Source organism: Mirounga angustirostris, unplaced genomic scaffold (assembly GCF_029215605.1).
Source record: "Mirounga angustirostris isolate CCGP_5_RB_7025 unplaced genomic scaffold, mMirAng1.0.hap1 SCAF_7, whole genome shotgun sequence".
Lineage (NCBI taxonomy): Eukaryota > Metazoa > Chordata > Mammalia > Carnivora > Phocidae > Mirounga > Mirounga angustirostris.
In genome coordinates this window covers 119,810,570-119,835,920 of record NW_026991715.1, presented here as the reverse complement: position 1 = coordinate 119,835,920, position 25,351 = coordinate 119,810,570, and the positions used below count along the sequence as shown (strand labels likewise).

The 25,351-nt window shown below is 36.7% G+C and overlaps 1 long non-coding RNA gene and 1 other non-coding gene across 2 annotated transcripts in view; both read left to right on the top strand.

Moving 5' to 3' along the window:
• Nucleotides 1-25,351, top strand: part of LOC129045363 (uncharacterized) — a 400,949-nt gene that overhangs the window by 281,673 nt on the left and 93,925 nt on the right. The window lies entirely within an intron of this gene.
• On the top strand, nt 11,973-12,103 carry LOC123836709 (small nucleolar RNA SNORA63). Its single transcript, XR_006789038.1, has one exon. It is a non-coding gene; the product is annotated as a small nucleolar RNA SNORA63 (small nucleolar RNA).

Genomic DNA, 25,351 nt, shown 5'->3' with positions numbered 1-25,351 from the left:
CTGATTCAAATGCTAATTTCACCCAGAAACGGTGTTTAATATGGGCACCTGTGGCCCATTCAAGGTGATACATAAAATTTGAACCATTTAAGATGATGAGCACAATGTTGTTATTGTTGTTTTCATGTATTTTTCCCTGTTTGGATTGTTTAACTTCTTCTCTCTCACTTGGAGTACACATTAATCTCCTAGTATTATGCATGGCCATTTACCAACCATCTTTTGATATCTTATTGAATTATATCTACCAAATAAGTGTTGAATTTACTGGTGAGTTATTGAATTGTTTCTACCAGATAAACATTCAGTTCTCTAAAAGGTGAAGATTTTTTTTAAGTAAACATTTTCCCACCACTTACTCTCATAAAAAGACAGTGAGTCTTATTTTAACGTACATATCACACAGGACATATTCCTGATGATGAATATTTGGCTATAATCATGGGTTAAATTCAACTACTGTAAAATCTACACTGTATGATGAATGATAAAAATGATGGTTGATTCTCTGGTGGTGTTTGCTTGAAAATATAGTTAAATTCTTGTTATGATAAAAATGTGTGTTAAAGGAGAAAATTAGTCTCTACCCGTGACTAATGATTATTATAATGAGACTTTTAAATGGTGACTTCCAATTTGTATGTTACTGACTCTATGCTTTGGAACTAGTTACTAAGAAGAAATAGGCTTTGGGGAAGGACACCCAAACCACAGAGATGAGCTATGATAAAACCAGAGTCACTGAAAAGCAAAAAGAAATGGGGAGCGGTTTCATAAAAAACATTCCCAGACATGATACTGCTCAACTCTTTCTATAGGGAAAGCTAATAACTGAAGGGTACATGTGAAGAATATAACTCATTTTTCCTAATTTTTCTTCAGCTATTTTTTTAAGGATTTTGTTTTTAAGTCATCTCTACACCTAATGTGCACTTGAACTCACAACCCCGAGATCAAGAGTCACATGCTCCACTGACTGAGTCAGCCAGGCCCCCCTCTTCAGCTATTTTTATTTGGTTTTGTATTTGTTTTTCTTATTATAAAGTACGATTATCTTCTTTTAAAAACAATTCACACTGATTATATGAATTTAGAAAACTTGGAAGGCTTTAAAGGAAAAGATCAGTCTGTAATCATCTTACTATCTATATAAGTTTTTGCTTTGTAATCAACCAAATCCAAAATCTAATGGCGTAAAAAAAAAAAAAAAAAGACAACAGTAATTTAGTTCACAATTCTGTGGGTTAGCTGGCCATATTTCTGTTCTGAGCTGAAGTGGTCACCTGGTAGTTTGGCTGGTGTTGGCTGATCGTGGGTAACTTCACTATGTCTGGCAGGTGACTGGCTAATTGGTTAGTCTAGGGGGGCCTCAAGCAGGGATGGCTTATCTGTTTCACATGGCCTTCTATTTTCCTGTAGGTTATCCCAGTCTTCTTTACATGGTGGTCTCAGGGTTCCAGAAAGCAGCATGAAGGCAAACTCCCACATGTGAGCTCTTATTAAGCCTCTGCTTGCTTCACAGTAGCTGATGCCTAATAGGCCAAAGTAAATTTTATGGCCAGGCAGAGTCAGATGGGACGATGCTTACTCAAGAGTAGTTCATAGGAAACCCACTTATCATGGCCATTTTTGCACACAACATAAAAAAAGCCTTTTGGGTCATAAAAATTTTCAGCCTTCTGTCATACATTTTTCACTTAGAAAAATTATAGTATGAGAACTTATCTATTATACATGCTTCAGAAATATGATTCTTAATGGCTATGTAATACTAAAATAAATAGGTATACTGTAATTTGTTTATCTAATTGCATATTAGCAATAGGTAGCTTTTTAAAAATTCAATTAGTCAACTTACAGTACATCATTAGTTTCAGATGTAGTGTTCAGTAAATTATCAGTTGCATATAACACCCAGTGCTCATCACATCACATGCCCTCCTTAATATCCATCACCCAATTACCCCTTCCCTCCACCCTCCTCTCCTCCAGTAACCCTCAGTTTGTTTCCTATTGTTAAGAGTCTCTGATGGTTTTTCTCCCTCTCTGATAACTTCCCATTCTGTTTTTGCTCCCTTCCACTATGATCCTCTTCCCTGTTTCTTATGTTCCATATATGAGTGAAACCATATGATAATTGTCTTTCCTTGATTGACTCATTTCGCTCAACATAATACCCTCCAGTTCCATCCACGTTGATGCAAATGGTAAGTATTCGTCCTTTCTGATGGCTGAGTAAGATTCCTGTGTGTGTGTGTGTGTGTGTACCACCTCTTTTTTTTTTTTTTTTATTTTACTTATTTGAGAGAGAGAGAGCATGAGCAGGGGGAAGGGCAGAGGGAGAAGCAGACTCCCTGTTGAGCAGGGAGCCAGATGTGGGACTCCATCTTAGGACCCTAGGATTAGGACCTGAGTCAAAGGCAGATGCCACCACATCTTCTTTAAACATTCGTCTGTCAATGGACATCTTTGCTCTTTCCACAGTTTGGTTATTGTGAACATTGCTGCTATGAACATAGGGGTGCCAGGTGCCCCTTCGGATCACTACATTTGTATCTTTGGGGTAAATACCTAGTAGTGCAATTGCTGGGTTGCAGGGTAGCTCTATTTTCAACTTTTTAAGGATCCTCCATACTGTTTTCCAGAGTGGCTGCACCAGCTTGCATTCCCACCAAACGTGTAACAGGGTTCCCCTTTCTCCACATCCTCGCCAACATCTGTTGTTTCCTGTCTTGTTAATTTTAGCCATTCTGACTGGTGTGAGGTGGTATCTCACTGTGGTCTTGATTTGTATTTCCCTGATGCCAAGTGATGTGGAGCATTTTTTCATGTGTCTCTTGGCCATTTGTATGTCTTCTTTGGAGAAATGTCTGTTCATGTCTTCTGCCCATTTCTTGATTGGATTGTTTGTTTTTTGGGTGTTGAGTTTGATAAGTTCTTTATAGATATAGGCAGCTTTTAATATCTCTTTATTCTAAAAGTACAAATAGCATTTATGATTTTTGTGCATATTTATGGATTAATTCATATAAATAATCCTGAAGCTCTTAAGAAAGATAATCAAATTGCGTCCCAGAAATTTGAAGCAATTATATTCTCACCAGCAATGTTTGAGAATATTAAATTTACTACCATGTCATGGACTCAGGCTAGTATATATTTTGAAAATCTTTTTCAGTATGATAGGTAAAAAAGTATATTTTCAGATTTTTAAGTTTTTATTGAGTGCCAAACATTAAGCATTTTATTTATTTATTTGACAGAGAGAATGCGAGAGGGGGAACGCAAGCAGGGGGAGAGGGAGAAGCAGGCCCCCTGCTGAGCAAGGAGCCCAATGTGGGGCTTGATCCCAGGACCCTGGGATCATGACCCGAGCCAGAGGCAGATGTTTAATGACTGAGCCACCCAGGCGCCCCTAAGCATTTTAAAAAATAAGATAGCATTTTCTTTTGTAGGCCATTATTTTTTAGGAATTTTTTCCATTAACAAAATATTTTTATGTTCATTAAAGATAAATTTGGAATGGAATATGTTTCAAAAATGGCTTTATTTATGTGAGAGGGAAAAGCACATACTTTACTGTCTTTTTACCCTATTATAGTAAATGCAATTGTTGGACATTTGAAAATGTTTTATCCTCCTTGAAGAAGATAGGTCAAATAATGTATAGTTTAAAAAGGATTGAAATGAAATGCTAAAACACTACGGTAGTATAAAAATCTGAGTCTTCAAAAATTTATTTTAGAGATGCGGGTAGGAGGAAAAAAGATCCTTTTAGGTGTACAACTCAAAACACCCACTTTCTTTTGTGAATTTTATTTTATTATGTTATTCACCATACATTACATCATTAGTTTTTGATGTAGTGTTCTGTGATTCATTGTTTGTGTATAACACCCAGTGCTCCATTCAATATGTGCCCCCCTTAATACCCATCACCAAGTTAACCCATCCCCCCACTCCCCTCCCCTCTAGAGCCCTCAGTTTCTCAGAGTCCATAGTCTCTCATGGTTCGTCTCCTCCTCCAATTTCCCCCCCTTCATTTTTCCCTTCCTACTATCTTCTTCTTCTTCTTCTTCTTCTTTTTTTTTTTTACATACAATGTATTATTTGTTTCAGAGGTACAGGTCTGTGATTCATCAGTCTTACACAATTCACAGCACTCACCATAGCACATACCCTCCCCAATGTCCATCACCCAGCCACCCCATCCCTCCCACCCCCCACCACTCCAGCAACCCTCAGTTTGTTTCCTGAGATTAAGAATTCCTCGTATCGGGGCACCTGGGTGGCTCAGTTGGTTAAGCGACTGCCTTCGACTCAGGTCATGATCCTGGAGTCCCGGGATCGAGTCCCGCATCGGGCTCCCTGCTAGGTAGGGAGTCTGCTTCTCCCTCTGACCCTCCCCACTCTCATGTGCTCTCTCTCATTCTCTCTCTCTCAAATAAATAAATAAAAATCTTTAAAAAAAAAAAAGAATTCCTCGTATCAGTGAGATCATACGATACATGTCTTTCTCTGATTGACTTATTTCGCTTAGCATAATACCCTCTAGTTCTATCCACGTCATTGAAAATGGCAAGATATCGGTTTTTTTTTTTGATGGTACATAATATTCCATTGTATATGTATATACCACATCTTCTTTATCCACTCATCTGTTGATGGACATCTTGGCTCTTTCCACAGTTTGGCTATTGTGGACATTGCTGCTATAAACATTAGGGTGCACGTACCCCTTCGGATCACTACAGTTGTATCTTTGGGGTAAATACCCAGTAGTGCAATTGCTGGGTCATAGGGTAGCTCTATTTTCAACTTTTTGAGGAACCTCCATACTGTTTTCCAGAGTGGCTGCACCAGCTTGCATTCCCACCAACAGTGTAGGAAGGTTCCCCTTCCTCTGCATCCTCACCAACATCTGTTGTTTCCTGACTTGTTAATTTTAGCCATTCTGACTGGTGTGAGGAGGTAGCTCATTGAGGCTTTGACTTGGATTTCCCTGATGCCGAGCGATGTTGAGCACTTTTTCATGTGTCTGTTGGCCAATTGGATGTCTTCTTTGGAAAAATGTCTGTTCATGTCTTCCCCCCATTTCTTGACTGGATTATTTGTTCTTTGGGTGTTGAGTTTGATAAGTTCTTTATAGATTTTGGAGACTAGCCCTTTATCTGATATGTCATTTGCAAATATCTTCTCCCATTCTGTTGGTTGTCTTTTGGTTTTGTTGACTGTTTCCTTTGCTGTGAAAAGCTTTTTATCTTGATGAAGTCCCAATAGTTCATTTTTGCCCTTGCTTCCCTTGCCTTTGGTGATGTTTCTAGGAAGAAGTTGCTGCGGCTGAGGTCGAAGAGGTTGCTGCCTGTGTTCTCCTTTAGGATTTTGATGGACTCCTGTCTCACGTTTAGGTCTTTCATCATTTTGAGACTATTTTTGTGTGTGGTCAAAACACCCACTTTTAATTAAGCAATGACTTAGGAACAACATTAGAGTGAGACCTGAAAAAAAATTTTGTCTACATTTTTAGTGTTGGTCAAAGGAGCAGTAATTGTAAGATTAACTTTAACACTGTGAATCCTAGAATTTTGTTTTTAATTTTAATATTGAAGTAACAGACTACATTTTAATAGAAACATTGGATGTCATAGAATGTCATAAAAAAGTTCCCAGACACTGGAGTCATATAATATTTTCCATCATAGGTTATGTGATAAAGATTCAAGCTTAATTTATAAAATCTCTACAATATGTGTGAGTTAGGGGTGTTGTGAAGACCTTGGCACTTCCTGATTCTTTTTTACTTGCATCAAGTAGTTTTTAAAAATATTTTTGAAGTGGAACTTGAGAAAAATGTTTTGAGGACAGGACATAGAACAAAAGGGAAGTTCAGGAGAGAAGCTTGTTGATAGGAGGCAGAGGGCACACTACTGGGTATGCTTCTGGTTGGGGCTGATGATGCAGGGAACAATTTAAACTCCAGTGACTTTGACCAATTTTTAGACCTAATGGCTGACAAGATGCTTATCCCTCATCAGCAGCTGGCAATTTTTAAACACATGTCTCTAAATGGGAAAGAAGAAGAAAGAAAGAAGAGAATTTGAATTGAATGCAGGAGAAAAGGTAATTTCTTCAAGCTGTTGAAATACACTGATTGTGACTATTGCGGTGAGAAAGAGGATGCACACTCTAGAAAATAAACCACTCTATTTTCTAGAGTTTCTGAGAATTTAGTGAGGAAAAAAGCCCAATGGCAAAAAACTCACCTCCTACATCAAATATCTCTGCTGTGGTCCCAAAAAGGAAACGTCAGCCTTAGGATTTGTATGGTTTTTGCATATTGTATTGTTTCTTTCCCTGATATCTTTTATTTATTCAAAATTGTTTGAAAACATTTAATTCATGGGCGACAGCTCAAAACATGGAAATCACATGCCTCCCCTCTTGCCTCAAATGTTGCAGGTATTTGCAGTTCCTGGAGGTAACAGTGTTACATTATTTCTGTTTTTACTTTGAGGACCAAAAGATGTTTGAGAAGTGAATTTCCTGTTTGGACAATGGGAATCCAGCTGGATTCTTTGGTCACAAAATGCTGATTAAAACTCTGATCACTGCATTCTGGATATGTTTTTGTAAAGAAAATGGTATAGCTCTTTGAGAATTATTTTCTGTTAAACTTTAATTTATTTTTTGAACCTGATAATGTTGGTTTCTCAACTGTTCCCCCAAACAAAATAGCAAGTAACCCCTTCTCCACAACAGTAGTAACAAAACAAGGAAAATGAAATATTTTTTCTCAGTGCAAAAATAGTTTTTGAACATTTTTCTTCCCTATTTCCATCTTTTTATTTGTATAATGGTGCTGAAAAGTAGATAGAATAAAAATGGCCTCTGAAGAGTGAGAACTATCCTTCTAAGGAAACTTAAGATAAAATTAAGGGTATGAGTAACCTTGACAATATACCACACAAATAAGATCTAGAAGATATTACAAGTTATAATGACCTGGTTTTGTTCAACCCTTAAATCATTATCATTAATGTGGTCACATCTTTGTTAATATTATTGCCTCCCCACTTCTCATGCCCCAGGATCATTTAGTGAAAAGAATTTAACTTGATTGTATCAGTTAGGATTTAGTTCCACAGCATTTAACAGTAACCTTAAAGTGACTTGGTCAAGCTAGAGAATTAGTTCTCTCTCAAGTGAGAGCAGGCTGTAGATAGTTGAGAATTGGCGTGACAACTCATCAGGGTCCAAAGTCTCCTCTTACCTTTCCATTCCACATTTTACATGTGGATTCTATTCCTGAGGTTGCCTGATGATTAAAGGTGGCTGCTGAAAGTCCAACTGTCACATGAGCTTTCCAGCCAGCCAGCAGGAGGAAAGTGGGCAGGGCAAAAATAGACATGTTTCAGTTCTTTGTTGTCCTTTTAAGGGAGCCTCTGTAGAAGACCAATGTAAAAACTTAGATCGCATTGCCCAGAACTCAGCCACAAAAACTATCCTTCATTGCAAGTGAGGCCAGGAATATTACCACTCTGGATATATCTCATTTCTGTTACTAATGAAAAAGTAAAGAATAGGTATTAGATAGGCAATTAGCTGTCACTGCCTGATGCATCTATTCTAAACTCTAGGAAGAGAAGAACGTGTAATTCCAAACACATGATGCATACTCTCCATGTATTTGTGCCCTTACAGATTGCAGCCACCATGCTAACACTACATTTTGGTTTACCCACCCCCACCATTTACCTCTTTGCAAAACTTTCTCTTTGTAATTCCTACCACTGGGTGGACAGTGCTTATCTGCTTCCATTGGAGGAAGATTATTCAGGAGCTCTTGGAAGAAAAGAAACAGAGTTTGAGAATCTAGAATCTTTCCAATGTGAAGTGCGACTTAACCAGATAATGGAAGTATATCAAGAAGAAAAAATGGGTAATGAGTAGATCTGCTATGAGAACAGCCAAATAGATGATAAAGTAATAAGGAAAGGGAAGGAAAGAACTTCTGTGAATACCATTGAAGAATCCTGAAGATCAAAATGGAGAATTTTAAGGAAATGTAAATTGAGATAAAAGTAGATGGGAGACTTTCGTTTTGAATTTTAGTTACGATACACTTATTTTTATTTAAATCCATAGTACATGCATCTACCAAAATCATCAGTTTTGGGCAATACTTCATCAAAACCTATTGAGAGTCTTTATTATCTGTTGAATCTCAAGTCTATACCTAGTATTTAAGTTCTTTCACCAAATAGCTCCATTTCAACTATATCCTTATTGCTTCAGAATATACTCCTGGACTACAGCTAAGTTAATGTCTTTGATCATCTGTTGTTACCTCCTGTATGCATTTTTTGTTTCTAAAATTCCTAAGTGCACAAATGTTTCATAATGTTTTTGGAGTAAGAGCGCTTATTTGATTCTTGTAAACATGCTCCTTCTAGCATTTCTTGCCATGCAGCAATGGCACTATTGAAGGCAAGACAAATCTATATCTACTTTGACCCTGACCCAATCAGAGGGAGTTGTGCAGAACGCAGGAAAGTTGCAGGGTCACAAGGCTTAGTGTAGACCCTCTTATCTAATTCAAGCCTCTTGTTATCTGTCATATCCTTTGCAAGATGCTAAAGCCACTCTCAAAACCCTCCCTAGATCTTCCCCCAAGCAGGAGTTAACTAGACTTTGTGCTTAATCCTCTTCTGATTACTATTAATCTATTTACATAAAAATGTTCTGAATATAATAACAAGAAATGGGATGTGTTACCTAGGTAGTTGGGAATAGTGCATGTGTAGGACAGTCTTAACCCGATTTTTTACTTGATAGATTCTTAATTGACTTCTTGGTTCATGACCCTCTCATTTTGTAAGAAAGTAGGTACTATATAGTCTCCTTGTTACCATATCTTTTTCCCCCCACATTGTCTGTGGGAGCTCTGTGGGTTTTTTCTGAATTCTTTGCCTTAACACATTCTGCATCTGATCAACTCTGATAATATCACTCTCCCCACCATACCCTGTGCATGACCTCTCAACTAAATTCCTTCCTTCCTTCCTCTTTCTCTTTTTCTTTCTCTCTTCCTTCCTCCCTTCTTCCCTTCCTTCTGTTTTCCTTTCTTTCTTTCTTTCTCTCTCTCTCCCTCCCTCCCTTTTTTCTTTCTCTTTCTCTTGTTCTTTCTCTCATTTTCTTTCCCTCCCTCCCTCCATCCTCCCTCCCTCTCTTCCTTCTCTTGTAGCTATATATGACTATGTGATTTAGGTTCTGGTCCTTGGAATATGATCAGGAATGAGGTCCTATTAAAAAAAAGCAATTGCTAGCACCTCTGTACCTCATTTTCCTTCCTGATGGGTGGAAAATAGAGATAACTAGACTTTTTTTTTTTTTTAAGATTTCGTTTATTTGAGAGAGAAAGAGAGAGAACATGTATGAGTTGGGGGAAGGGCAGAGGGAGAGAGGGACAGAGGCAGAGAATCTCAAGCAGACTCTGCACTGAGTGTGGAACCTGATGGGGGGCGCAGTCTCATGACTCCAAGATCATGAACTGAGCCAAAACCAAGAATTGGATGCTTAACCAACTGAGCCACCCAGGTGCCCTGAGATAACTAGACTCTTGAACCAAGAGTTGAAAGGTAGATTTTGAGGATGCAAGCCATCCTGCTAGCCCTGAACCATGTACTCTGAGTTATTAAATGGGAGAAGTAGATCTGACCTTCTTTAAGCAATTTGTTTTGTTTGGGGACTAGAAGGAAGAAAAGGGGAAGTGGATCTCCATCTTAGCAGCATTGCCTTCATTCTAACTAATACACTGGTTTAATTTAAGTTCTAGTTAGATCTGATTTGGCAAGTTACTTAACCTCTGAATTTTTTCAACTATAAAATAGGAATAATACTAATCTTCAAGGGTAGTTATGAGAATCAAATGAAATAACATGTATAAAGTTAAAGAACTTTGGAAGAAAGATTTTAAACTCAAAGGCATAAGTATGACACAAACTGGGTTGTCTCTTTTATTCCAAAAGAGCTGGATCTTTGAGTAAGGAGCCAGGAACACTTTAGTGTCCTTAGAATAAATAGATTTGGAAGCATAGAGAACTCACTATATTGTACCATAAATTTAAAAAAAAGTATGGTTAATATAAATTGCTTGAAAACAGATAGTATTGGGAAAGAATGTCTGGGTGGCCCACATCCCAGGATGAGAATCTCAAACATAAGTCTTGTATCTTGGCCTTTTAGAGACCTGATTCTGTATTTGATTTAATGGATAAAGTTATCCTTTTCTAGCCTTCTTCATCTGTAAAGTGGGAGATCTCAAGAGATTTTTGGCCCAATGAATACAAACTGATGATTATGAGGAGTTGCAAATATACAGTTATTATCTATAATAACTAAAAAATTAGAACATGTGTAGAACATACTAGAATATTTTCTGCTTTCAAGATACTCATAATCCCAGTGTATAAGGAAAATTTATAGGGCTAATCATCATATTATTAGTTCAAAGACCTACCACCACCTCGTTGAATATTGGGAGATACATTTCATTTGGTGACCTTTTTACTTGTGTGTTCTCTTTTCCTGAATGTTCTTCATTCTCACGAAAGATTTTTTTTCCCTATTTGATTTTGTACAACTGTTTTTGTTATGTCAAGATTTTGCTCATGAAACTAATTCTTGGTTTGCTATCATATAAAATTTTATTTTTTCCTTTTGTATTCAAGAACTTCTTTTTCCTGTCTCCACCCCAACTATACAGTCTTAGTTTTCTGTACTTCCCAGTACAAACCTCTTACTGAAATGGTTTTTAAAATGTTTTTGGAAATCTAGTGTTACCAAGAAGCACTAAGTGTTACCAAGAGATAATATTTGAGTCAATTACTATTACATACACACATATACCACATATTAAAATTTAGAAACCTCACAGAATCATATATCAAATCCTCTATAAAATTTTAACATCTTGGTAAATATTAATGTATATATTATACTGTGTATCCAGCAGAACTTGGAATAAAACTTGTATTGCTATCTCTGTGCATTTGTTTGAAGACCTTGTAGATGTGTGTCATTAGTTAGAAAACTTTAGGTTAGGGTCTTGTCTTTCAGACTTTTCTACTCTTATGGGTCAAATTGTGTCCCTCTCCTCCACAAATTCATATGCTGAAGTCTTAACCTCCAGTACCTCAGCATGTGACCTTGTTTGGAGATAAGGTCTTTACAGATATATCTAAGTTAAAATAAGGCCATAAGAGTGGGTACTAATCCAATATGACTGGTATCCTTATAGAAAAGAGAAATTTGGACACTGAGGTAGGCATAGGGAAGACAACGTGAGGAGACATAGGGAGAAGAGGACCATCTATAAGCCAAGGAGAAATGCCTGGAACACATCCTTTTCTCACAACCCTCAGAAGGAACCAACTCTGCTGACACCTTGATTTTACACTTTTTGCTTCCAGAATTGAGACCAATTTTTGGTGGTTAAGCCACCCAATCTGTGGTACTTAATTATTGCAGCCCCAGCAAACTAATATGTGGGTGATCACAAAGCACAGTTCTTGCTTTATGAAGAAATTACATATATTTAGTTGGCCAGTGAAAACCTGAGAACCATTCTTGATTTCTCCCTTTCCCTTACTCCTTATATCCGAACTATCACCAAATATTCTTCCATTGTCAGCACTTCTCTCCATTACCATGCTATTAAGAAGTTTAAGCCACCACAATATTGGGAGAAATTGGAATATTGAAGGAAACTTCTAACTGGTCTACTTGCTCCCATTCTTCCTTGTCTACAGTCCATTCTCCATTAACACTTATACTTAGAAAATGTAGATCATCTCCTGTCCCTTCCCTGCCTGGAACCCTTCTATGGCTCATGAAGTGAAATCCAGACTGCTTATCTGGTCTGCCAGGCCCCGCATGGTCTGTGTCCTGCATTCCTCTTAAAACACAATTTAATGCAGGATCTAGTTACAATGTAGCTGTAAAGTGCTGCCTTGTCTTTGTCCCCTGCTCAAAATAAAGCTGTTACCTTTCTAGCCCTGTCCGTCATGGTGCTCAGCAGCCAGGGATGCATGGTCTCAGACATGTTTACCAAGTAAAACACTGACTTGAGGGACGCCTGGGTGGCTCAGTCATTAAGCATCTGTCTTCGGCTCAGGTCATGGTCCCAGGGTCCTGGGATTGAGCCCCGCATTGGGCTCCCTGCTCGGCAGGAAGCCTGCTTCTCCCTCTCCCACTCCCCCTGCTTGTGTTCCCTCTCTTGCTATGTCTCTCTCTGTCAAATAAATAAAATCTTTAAAAAAAAATTAAAAGCAAAAAAACAAAAAAACACAATTTAAGGAATTTCTGCTTTAGGCCTAAGGAGGAAATGGTATCCACCAATGCCCTTGTTTTAAATGACTAGAAAACCAGGTAAAATACATGATAGAACTGTTTTAAGATGTTGGGCAATGGTAGTAAGGGACTGAAATCCCCAGGAGAAGGGAAACAAGCTGAGTACTGCGATCTTCTGGTTTTTCTGTCTGGAAGGACTTCACAGGAGTACAGGGTCAAACAGGGCATGGTACTCTCAGTGAGACAGATAGTTCAGAGTTTCAGGCTACAGAGGCAGTTAGAATTTGCAGGGTAGGGTACTGGGGGGTAAAGAAGGAGCTCCAGAATTCTGCATAGGTGAACCCACTGGTTCTTTGGCTGGATACTCAGCTGTGCGTGCATAGAGTGAGACCCCATGAGGCCAGGCAAAGTTCCAACTGTTGGGTAAAAACCACCACCAGGCAGTGGTGAAATGAATAATTTATGGAGCTCACACAAGGTTGGATGATGTTCAAGTTCAGACCAGTCTTCACTCTGACTAAAGAGTTCTTGTTAAAGTTGGCATGTAGTAGAGTTCATAGAAAACCACGCCTCTAAGGAGGAAACATAGTTTTAAATTGAAGTCTACCCTAGACTCTCCCTAACAAAGTTAAGATATGAGCCTTGAAAGCATCAAACAGATGTTCAAGTAAATTAGTAAGCTGCTGGGAAAAAAAACAAAACAACAAAACTCAACACTCTATTAAGGAACACAAAAAATCCAGACATTCAACAATGTAACATCCACAACATACAGTGACTACTAAAAATTTACAAGACCTGTACAAACAATTAGGAACTACTGATCAGGATGAAAATAATAAGATAGATTCAGAAATAATGAATCACTATACTGTTTACCTGGAATGAATGTAACACTGTATGTTAATTAGACTGGAATGAAAATGAAACCTCATTGATCAAGGGATAAATCACTAGGAAACTTCTAACTAGACTGATCTAGATAGAAAGGAGATGAAAATTAATATCAGGAATAAAGTAAGAGTGGTAACTCAAGTCATCTGAGTAGCCCTATATTTTCAAGAAAAATTCACTTTACACTTAAAAACCTCATAAAGAAAACTTCAATCCCATGTTGGCTTCACTTTGAGTTCTATCAAGCATTTAAGGGATAGTAACCACCTAAAAAAATTTTCCCCCCAAAATAGCTTCCATGCTCTTATACTCATCACATCATAGAACTTTATATTCACTCAGAAGGAACCGTGCCATTTTTCCTGCCCCTAGCTCCAGAGTTATGGCTCAGATATTTGTACACAAGGGGAAAGGCAAACCATAAAACAAGGAGCTCCTGAGCTGCTCTCAAAGGAATTGATTTTATTTGCACCAGAGTATGGAAAACTTCAAGCCTAAGGCCATTCTCACAACAGAGGTGTGGTGAGAAGCACTTAAGGAGACAGGTAGCTTTATCAGAGAGATAAACCAAACCAGGGACCAGAGAGTTTACCAGGGAAAATCAGGAACATATACTGCTAGGAAGAGCTCTCTTTGAATCAGAACAAATCTCAAATACTGAATCCAAAAACCCTTCATGTAAATGAAGATAAAATTAATTGGATTGAAATTCAACTATATGCTGTCTACTACAGGAGACACACTTTAGATTCAAAGATACTAACAGACTGAAGGTAATAAGATGGAGAAAGATTTATCATGCAGTCTGCAACCGTAAGAAAGCTGGAGTGGCTACATTAATATAAGACAAAAAAGGAATGAGTGATAAAAATGTTCTAAAATTGTGGTGATGGCTGTGTAACTCAGTGAATATACTAAAACCATTGAATTATATACTTTGCAAATGGATAGTTTGTATTTTTACTAGTTGCAAATGACCCCTCTATGGGCATTGGGATTATGTCGAAACTATTGAGTCAGAACAAAATAAAAATTTAAGTATCAGCCTGAGGCTAAAAAGATAGTGACTGTCATTTATAATCTTTAAAATTTTATATTCATCAAAACAACCCTATTCTTTTCATTTTTCAGATGCAGAAAGTAAGTGATTTGCCTGAGGTCAGTTGACAGTGGGGGATTTAAGACAAGCGCCTTAGAATCTGGTCTCTGTTTATTCATGGATTTAACAAGTTTGAGTTGAGCGCCTACCATATGTAAAGAAATCTACTTGGAATTGAGGAGTCAGTGGAAAATAAAAACAGAAGTGGGATCTATCTTCTTGGGTCTTACAGCCCAGTGGGAATAAGGACATTATTCTAACCACAACTGTGGTGAGTGCTACAGAAAGTAGACAGGGGGTGCCAGGATAGAGTGAGGGAATTAGGCTTTCCTGGGGCAAGGGCAAATGAGTTGAGATCTGAACAAGATCAGGCACAGGTAGGAAGGAGTGGGAAGAACATTTCATGGAGTCGCATGATAGCAGCTCTCTGGTTGGAGGGAGCACAGTGCACTTGAAAAGTAAAAAACCCATCTGGTTAGCCCGTTCTGCTACACAACTCCGATCACAGGATACTTATTAAAACCAAAGTTTTGGTTTCCCTGAATATGAATTCTCTGGCTAAGATAACATCTATTTTAAATTCTATTATTTCCCATGTCTCTCCACATGTTTGTTATTGTTTTGTGAGCATCACTTTTGGGTTTAAGGCTTTGGAAATAAGTAATAATTAAGAATGATTAACGTAACATAATAAAATTTTAAAAAAAGGAATGATATATCTTCCTTTAAGTCCTTTGGTTTAGGAGTCTGGAATAGTTTTTATGAAATTCTCCACAATATTCTGTTTTGTTATGGAGGTTATTATATAAAGAGCACCAGTAAAAATAGGATATTCAAATTGTGAGAAAATTCTAGATTTAGGCATTTTTATAGTGCAAAATGGAGCGGCCCAAATTTTCATTCAACCTTTGATGTTCTTACCAGCATCTTATTTTAATATACTTTTTCTTTATCGTTAGCCAGCAAATGCAGAACAGCTAAAACACAATGTTAAAGACTCAGCAGTGCATATCTGATTGAATAACCAATAAACAAAATACAGTGTTTCATTTTCCCTGAAACTGCTGCCCTCATTTCTCCAAAGACAGATCATGGAGGCAAAAAGTAGGTCTCATCCTGAGAATTCTATTGCTTAATTTCTTTTTCCTGAATTTCTCTGTTGCCCTGTATATTCCTGTCATATTCTCTTCCAGAAGTTGCTCAAAAAGTTTGGGTGAGTCTGAAGAACAAATTGTCAAAGCCACCTACTCTATGTATTTTATAAACCCGGAACTGATTTGAAGAGAAGGAAAACATAAGAAGCTTATTAATGAATTATCTTATGCAGTCCATAAACAGAAGACACTAGACCTCTGTCTTTTGGCATCTCACATGTAGACTAAGATAGCAATATCTACGACAGCACTGATCCATATTTTGTTGTGCTCATAACATGCTTTAGATTTTTAATTAGTTAATATTCAAAATTCAGGCATTACTAACAAGAGTTTTGGCTACTCATAAGAAAAATCAGACAATCTGGCAGCACTGGGTCTACAATAATCAATTAGAATGGCAATTATACCTTTTAAACAAGGAGTGAACTCTCCACTTTGTTAACATCTCCATCTGGTTTGCTTTATTTATTTACATTAACTGCCAAGCACCTTAGGCATTGATTTTTCAACACCTCTGTTGCTCTTCTGTTGTGCAAGAAAGTAGAACTGAATGTGTCAAGAACTCTGAAGAGTCTGAGATTTTTACTTTTCTTACAAACCAGCAAGTTAGACTTGCTACAGTTTTATGGATGCTGGCAGAGCACATGAGAATCTTGGGTCAGAGACAAAGGACTTTATTAATAGCAGTAGCCAGAGGATCAGCATTTTCTTATACCAGTTCCCTGAGCCCAAATTCCTACAGGGTGACATTGAATAAAATCTGACCTATGTACAGATTCTATTTTCATGAAATCCAGAGCAGGAAAACATTCTTATGGCTGAAAGAAATTTTACAATCTTGAATGGTTAGAATGTTGAGAGCAAAGTGAATACAGATTTTGTTTACAGATTAGTATTTTATTAGGTATGTATCAGGGAAACCTAAAATTTTTGTGAATATTTTCTATCAAATTTAGTTTATTTTTAAATTTTTAATTTGAGATAGATTTATAGGAGAGTTGCAGAAACAACAGTTTCTGAATATATTTTGCCTAGCTTCCCTTTGTGTTAACATCTTATAAAACCACAAGACTCATTATTAGAGCTGAGCTTAACCTTGGAACAATACCATTAACTAAAATACAGAACTTAGTTAACACATTTCACCAGTTTTTTTTTTTTTTTCATTTTTTCCTGGTCCAGGATCCAATCCAGCCTCCCACATGGCATTTAGATGTGTGTTTCCTTGGTTTCTTCCAATCTATGACAGTTTCTCAGTCTATTACATGGCCTGACACTTTTGAAGAGAATAGGTCACTTGTATTATGCGACATCTCTTTGGGTTTCTCTGATGTTTTGTCAAGATTAGGTTCAGGTTGTTAGTTATTGGGAAGGATACCACAGCAGTGATACCCCTCATTACTGCATCATAACAGGACGCACGTGATGCCAATGTGTATTGATAGTGATGTTGCCAGGATTTTCCACTGTAAAGTTACTCTTTTTTTCTTTGTAATCACTAAATATTTTGCGGGAGGTACTTTGAGATTTTGCAACTGCCCTTTTTCTACTTAAAGTCTACTCATTAACTTAGGCATCCATCAATGGATCTTTCCTGTGGCAAAGGTTATGATGGTGTTCTATTGGTGCTTTCCTATTTCTCTTATTCCTCCATTTATTAACTGAAAAATTTTTTTAAAGATTTATTTATTTATTTGAGAGAGCGAGAATGAGAGAGAGAGAGTACATGAGAGGGGGGAGGGTTAGAGGGAGAAGCAGGCTCCCTGCTGAGCAGGGAGCCTGATGCAGGACTCGATCCCGGGACTCCAGGATCATGACCTGAGCCAAAGGCAGTCACCCAACCAACTGAGCCACCCAGGCGCCCCTGAAATTTTTTCTTGAAGGATAGTCCTTACTTTCTATTTATTTACATATTTATTTATTTCACTGTTATCTCATGTATATTCATTGGGGGGGTTATAATTCAGTACTATTGTTCTTTATTTTGTTGCTCAACTTGTTTTCAACTTTGGCCACTGGGAACTTTTAGAATAGCTTCTGTGCCCTTTTTGTATGTTCTCATTTTATTTATTTATTCTTTTTGAGCACTTTCTTTCTTTCTGGAATCATAAGATGTCTCAGGCTTACGTTTCCCCTGCACCAGGCCTGTGTCCTTTGCAGGGAATTAAGCAGAGCCCAAATTTGCCTCCATGTTGTCTCTGGAGTTTGCTTTTCAAAACAGAGCTCACAGGATAAAGTAGCTACATACTTTGGCACTCTCCAACTCCTTGTTCTGATTTATAAGCAGGACCTGAGCACACTTCTCATTGCCATAAATCTCTATCTTCCTTTTTACTTTGCTCGCTCTCCCTTTTTATCCTCTTTAAGGAACTAGACAATTTCAAATCCTAGATTAGAGACTGCTCAGAAATGAGGAAAAACTGGTGGTGGTTCCTGCATCTTGAGACTTTGTTCTGCATTAGGAAGGAGTTCTGAGAGAGGTGCTGGTCTAATATAGTCTGGGATTACAGTTTTTTATTTATTACAGTTCATTTGGGGTATCAGAACACTAGGCAATAAACAGTACAGAAATGCCACCACATTAGAGCAGAAAGTTGTCTTCGTTTGAACCTGAGAAAATCAGGAAAGGGCTGGAAGCTGAGTACTCTGTCCAGTGAATTAGATTGTGGTGTACAGAGAAGAGAAAATGGCACTTCCATAGAGTTTGTGGATGAACATTGGTCTTCTCATATTTTGTCTTGTTTAAAGATGAGTAAGAAAAAAGTATGAATTATATGAAAAAATCTTGGGAGAACAAGACCTCGGAGGGTAAAAGAGGCAATAAGAACAGGAACACACAAAAATGGTAACAGCTCTATGTGTGTGGCAAAAGCCAATTATTCCTGCCATCAGTCGGTGCTGAGAACACTACATGCTGAAAGCAGCGATGATGGTGGATAAGATAGCTAGGCCTGCAGAGGTTAGTTCTCCCATCCCCTGCAGACCCCGAGTTAATGTGTCCCGACAGTTCCCTGCTGCCCCTCACGTGATTGCTCTCTTGAGTTGTTTTTTCCTCTTAACCTCGTTGCTTCCACGTACTCTACATTCTGTGATAAGATAACAAAATGGAGAGTCCACTCGGACTCCGAGCTTCACCTCCGCGCCTGCACTTCTTGCTGGTGCCTGGCGGTGCAGCCCCTTAGGGCCTCTCTTTGCTCTAAATTACTGGACTCTGAGTAATCATTTTGTCTCTCGACAAGTGTGCTACGTGGCAAAAATGAATGACAGAATCTTTTCCAAGATTAAGTGCAACATCAAAAAGAACATTTCAGAATATTTTTTGGATAGAAAGCTACAAATCAAGAAGTTTAGTGAAAGAAAAAAAACTAATGTATGGAAAATGGAATGAAGAGAATAGGACAATCTAGAAAATAAGGAAAATTACAATTGAAAAATCCAGAAATTGCTTATTTTATAAAAGTAATAAGTTTAATGAAAATGAGAGGAGACTCATCTAAGTACAAATATCAGGAAAAAGAATGGGGACAAAATAAATATGGCTGAGATAGAAATAGTGAAGTGTTATGACAGTAGGAAAATTGAAATGGTTGATTTTAAACAAAAATACTAAATATCAAAACGAGAAAGAGAAAATTTAAATGTGACAATGAACATGTTTGAAGTAGAAAATATTGTCAAAAAGTTTCTCCAAAGAATGTTGATCTGGGTGGTTTGCATATGAATATTTCCAGTCCTTCAGAGAAATGACAATTTCCATCTACAGAAGAAGTTTCCAGTACATAAAAGATAGACTTTCCAATTCACTTTATAAAGGCAGAAGACTGCTAATGAAAGAATGTGATAAGCATAGATACCAAAGGCCTAACACACTTAAGAATATCAGTGGAAAAATCCTAAGAAGATATTAGCAATCAAATTCACAGATATATTAATTATCTGCTTTATTTGAAGTATGTGGGAATGGTATTTAAATAATTCATCACATAAAGAAATGAGAGGGGAAAACCCTTATGATTCAATGAAAGATGCTAAAAATGTGTTATTTAGTAATATTCGTTAACTATTCCTAATTAAAACTTAGTAAATTGGAAATAGACTTTCACTGATACTCTAGATTTTCAACATTACTCATTCCACCCAGTAGTTACTCACAGATGAACTAATCTGTTAGTTACAAGTGATTAAATGTAAAGATTTAAACCATCTAGTACTGGAATATAATGTTAAATAGTTACAGATTTTAGAAGCATGATGTCAAAAGCAGAAACATAAAAAGTGTGAGTGATTTGACTATGTGACGGTTAAAAAAATTCTTTACCACCAAATATAAAGAAACAAAATACATATATGAACAAAGTAAAAAATACTGCACTGGAAAGAATTCTTGCAACATATATGATAACATATCCATTAATATAAAATGATTTCTTACCAGTTAATGAATGAAAGATGAATTCTTCAATAGCTGTGTAGAAAGAACATATGTATTTCACAAATGAGTACAATTGTCCAATAAACATGAAAATATATTCAAATTACTAGAATTAATCTTCAAGTTAGAGCCATAATGGTAAAAAAGTTTTTATCAAGAGTATATCAGAAAACATTAAAAAGAATTCCAGTGCATGCATTAGTAAGAAAGTAAGAAATTAATTTTCATAATTCAGATAAGAATGTTATTTGACCCAACTTTTTGAGTATATTTTGACAAGTATCAAAACCTCCACTCCTGAAATATCCACTCCTACTTTTTTTTCCCCAAGGAAACAATTGTACAAGTTTACAATATTGTATAAACAAGTGTATTTATTACAACATTATTTACACAAACAAAATGTGTGTATGTATGTGAAACCACTTAAATATATACTATATGAAGATTAGTAAAATAAACTATGTAATATCTATAAAATGATATGCCAGGTAACTATTAAACTGTTTATTGATGGAAAGATGTACATAGCACATTAAATGAAAATATCAGTTTATATCACTATGTGTGTGCACTCTTTTGTAAATCTAAGTATCAGAATGTTAGCAGTAGTTTTTTCTGGTAGCATTATGAAGAGTTTTTCATTTATTTTGTTGTTTGTGTGCATTAAATTTTTTTTTTTTTTTGCGCTATGGGTGTAACTGTAATAAAAGAATAACAACCTAAAAATATTGTTACTATCAAGACATATCAACAGTTGAATAAGCCTTCCAGGCATGAGAATAGTTTAGACTCTTCCTATTTTTTTTATTGTAAAAAAACGTTTTCCGCTGCTCTGTGTGTGTCCACAAATGACTCTGAAAGTGCCCATAATATTGATGTTGGGGTTAGAGGTACATTTTAGTGAGTTGGTAAATTTGCAAATAGTGGAATCCGTGAATAACGAGAATAAGCTATACTATGAAAACTCCATGATACGTTCTGTTGTTCAGGTACTTTGGGGCGAGGGGGCTCATCAGCAAGCACATTATAAACTGGGGCAGATGTCCAGGCTCTTTTGCACCTAACAGAGAAATTGTGTCAGATAAGCTTCATTCAGACATAAGTTACAGTGCTTTCGGCAGTGAGTCCAATGTTAACGAATCAACAATATGTTAAATAAAGTGTCTTTAAGCAGAAACATACATAAAACATGGATATGTACTGACTGATGAAAGTGTTGTAATGAGAGGCTCCCAGGAACCTAACCCCGCCATTCGTTAACATTGGACTCCATAGTCCAATTGGACTGTTCGTGGTGTTCTTCTAGTGCTGCTCAGGTTCCTAAGATTCACTCTCTCTCTCGTTACTTACCGTGATTCTCTAGAGGATCTTAAAACTTTCTGAAAAGAAAATTCAGGTCTTTGTGATTAGAGCCTGGAAATGACACTAAGCTTCTTTCTATGCATGCATACAGTTGGAAGACAGAGTTGGAAGAATGCTTTTGAACCTCACTTAAATGCTGCAGTAGCACAGATTTTTCCTACCACTGCTCACAGCCTTCAGAATGGGGAAAAGAACAACACAACAGTCCTTAAAGAAATTTGCTTTGAATGAGTTCCTGCTTGAGTAAGGTTTTTAGACCTGTTTTTTGAATACAGCAACATATATTTTAAAAAAGGCGCTGAAGTTAGCTATCCAAGAAAAGTTCCATATAGCACAAAGAGAACAAAACTACGATGTACTTAAAAACAACCTTCCTAAGGTGGCTCTCAGGTAGAGATTCCATACTGTGATATATGAGATCAGAATATTTTATTTGGTGGGAATTCACTCTTTTTACGGTTAATTATGAAAAGACCCCCAGATTCTCTTCTTTTTATTAAGAATTTCTATTTTTAATAACGACACTTAAATATAAATTAATTTGAGATACACCCTGCTTCAAGAATCAGCAGACTTCCTTGGTATGTTTTGATCTAATTTTGTGCCTCTCTCTCATTTCCACACCACAAGACTGAAATATGATCAAATATTTGTCTTAAGTTTTTCCACTCTCCAATTCTTTCTCATCCATTTGGAGTCATTTTTATTAATGAGAAGTCAGGGTATATTCCAGAAAATGAAAGCTATTTTCACCACAAAAACAAGCAAACAAATGAACAGACAAACAACCCTCGCAGAAAATGATATATGTACTTATTTATTACTTTTAGGATGCCTCCAGGATGAACGTATGTGATTAACAGCAAAATATGACATCCAATTCTTTGCCCTTTATGAAATCACTTTTGGATTTGCTTTAAAAATGTTCTTTATTCTTTAGTCATGAACCATGAATGCCTTAGGAAAGAGAAGGCCCTGTTATTCTCTAGACTAAAAGGGGTCTGGGAGATGAGTGATAAATCATGTAGGCTACCCAAGGACTGCCAATTATTATTGAAATGTACAAAATAATGCCCTTGAGGAATGAATAAATTAGTGTTTCTACAGAACTCAGTGTAGTTTTGTATTGGTTTCATATAGCTTTGGGAGATGGGCAAGCTACTTCTTTAATCTATAGAAGACATTAGTATCTGGTGAATAAGAACCACCATCTTTTTATAGTCATTTAGGACACTCAACTCTGTTAATATTTCTGGAAACTTAAACATGGCTAACCTAGATAAAGGAGTTTGTTTAATGGTACTGCAACTTTTTAAGCCCACAGGAATGCTTTTATTTAGAACATTGGTTGTTTGTTCCTTCTTGAGTGCTTGGTCTGATGAGTTGAAAAGGTTTTCCAAAGTCCTGGGAACAGATCTTAATATCAGCTTCCAAGTCTTTTCTCGAATCCCTTAACAGGGTTGCATACAAAGAATTAGGTATCCCTGGATCCCATTCATAGCCTTGCAGTTGGGAGGGGATCATATGAGATGCTGTCAACACTAGCATGACCAATATATCATTGTGGAATAGGCTTATGACCTTGGTAAGCTTTTCTTGGCAGCCCAGCATTCTAAAATATCTGCCAGATTTCAGGTCTGTTGATGGTGCCAAATGTTTTCATTAGGTCACCATACAACTCTGGGTGCTGTTTTTTGTATTAAGCTGCAGAAATCACATTTGGAATTACACACAGAAGGATAGAGATGGTAAGGACCTTAGAAATTATCTAGTCTGGCCCTCATCTTACTGATGAGAAAGGAGAAGTCCAGGCATGGGTGAAGCTACTTGCCTAAGATCACAGAACTCATTAGTGGCAAAGTCAGGGCTTAATAACCAGTTCCTTTGGGATTCAACTCCCTCCTAGTCCTCCGTTGTGTAAAAGTCACTCAATTTTGCCAAGTAGATGGAAGCAAAAGAAATGGTGAGCAGGTGGAAATAGGCCAAGTAAAGAGGCATATCTCTTCTTTATTATTCTCGCTCAGAACATAGCTTTAAAAGCATTTTTTATTGTTTGTAAGCATTTTCTACAAGCCTTGGTTCACTTAAAGTCCATTGTTCAGCTCTCTTTTTTCTGATTAAATTTTTTGCTGAGGGACAATTTTCTTACAGTAAAATGCACAGATCTTAAGGAGATAGTCTGAAATTTTTACAAACATATACACTCATGCATCCACCAACCAAATCAAGATATGGAGCCCCTACATTACCACAGAAAATTCCCCTGTGCCTCCTTGCGGTCAGTCCATATCCCTTACTCCTACCAGAGGCAACCACTATGCTGATTTCTATTATCCTAGATTGTTTTTGCTTGTTTCAGAATTTCACATAAATGAAATCATACAGCATGTACTCTTCTGTGGCTGGATCTACGTGGCAAAATGCTTTGAGATTCTTCAGGTTATAGCTGTATTAGTAGTTTGTTCCTTTTTTATTTCTGTATAATTTTTTGTATGAATTATACCACTGTTTATCTGTTCTTCTGGTACACATCCGTGTTTTCGGTTTGGAGTTATTATGAATAAAGCTGCTATGGACGTTTTTGTACAAGGCTTTTTTTGACATAGCCATTTATTGATCTTGGAAAAACCTAAGAGTAGAATTTGTTGAGTCATACAGTAGGTGATGTTTCACTTTCTTAGACACTGCTACAGTTTTCAAAAGTGGTTGTACTCTTTTACATGTTCACTAATGATATATGAATATTTCAGTTGCTCCGCATTTTTGCCCAGACTTGGTATTGTACATCTTCATTTTGAACATTCTGGTTGGTATGTATGTAATGAGATCTCACTGTGGTTTTGATTTACATTTCCCTCCTGACTAATGATGTTGAGCACCTTTTCACAAGCTTATTGGCCATTCATTCACTCATGTTTTTCTGTGAATGTGTGTTCAAGCTTTTGCCCATTTAAAAAAATTGGGTTTATCATTTTGTTATTAATTGATGAGTTCTTTGATAAATCTATTAAAAATATTTTCCTCAGTATCTAGCTTGCCATTTCATTTTATTAATAATTTTTTGTGAGTAGTTTTAAAATTTGATAAAATTCAGTGTATCTTTTTTTTTTTTTTTACTTTATGGTTAGTGTTATTTATGTCCTGTCCCACATATTTTTCTCTACTCCAAGGTCATGAAGATATTTATGTTTTATTTTATAAACTTTATAATTTTAGCTTTTTAAAAAATTCTTGACTCACTATCTGAATAGAATTAGATATTGCCACTTTCTTCTGGAACCATGACCAGTGGAGAGAACAAAATGAAAAATTTCAGGTATAACCTCATGAAAATATAATACATTGTAATATATTTGTTCTCTAATACCCTGTATATGCACTTAGGCAGAGAAGCTTCTTTTTCTTATATTTCTTTCAAAAACAAAGTAACCAGGGAGAAAGACCTATGATTCTCACAGCTACAGCTTTCTGCTCTCCATAGCATGTACTGAAAGGCAGTCCTTGTTCATGCACTTTACTTAGAGCTCTGTAGTTTGGTACTAGAGCTCAAGTGGGATTTCCTGACTGTTCATTTCAAATTTATATTTGAATATGTTTTTCTGGCTCATTTGTAACATCTAACTGCTTGTAATTGTTCTTTTTTTAAAAAATTTTATTATGTTATGTAATTGTTCTTGATAGCCAGATGTAGTATTTCTCATTTTGTGTTTGCAGTTGTGATTTTAACCTATGATCATTTGGGCAAATTTCCCTGATGTATATCTGGGAGGGCACAGCAGTAAGAATAGCCTTGTAGTATTGTCCAGTTTGCCCTTTCTCCTTATCTGCACTCTGATGTTGTCTAACACCTTTCTGTTGACTCCATAAAGTGTAAGCTGAATTGGATTATTTTCTGTGCTTATAGTTGAGCAACCAGATCTGTTTCCTTTAGATTGTTCTCAAGTCTATGTATGAAACCACTATGCCCAGAAAAAATTCCTTTCTGGGACCTGCCCTCTAACCACAATAGGTATCCCATGCTGGATTCTTGCAAACAAACCAATTACTCTTCTC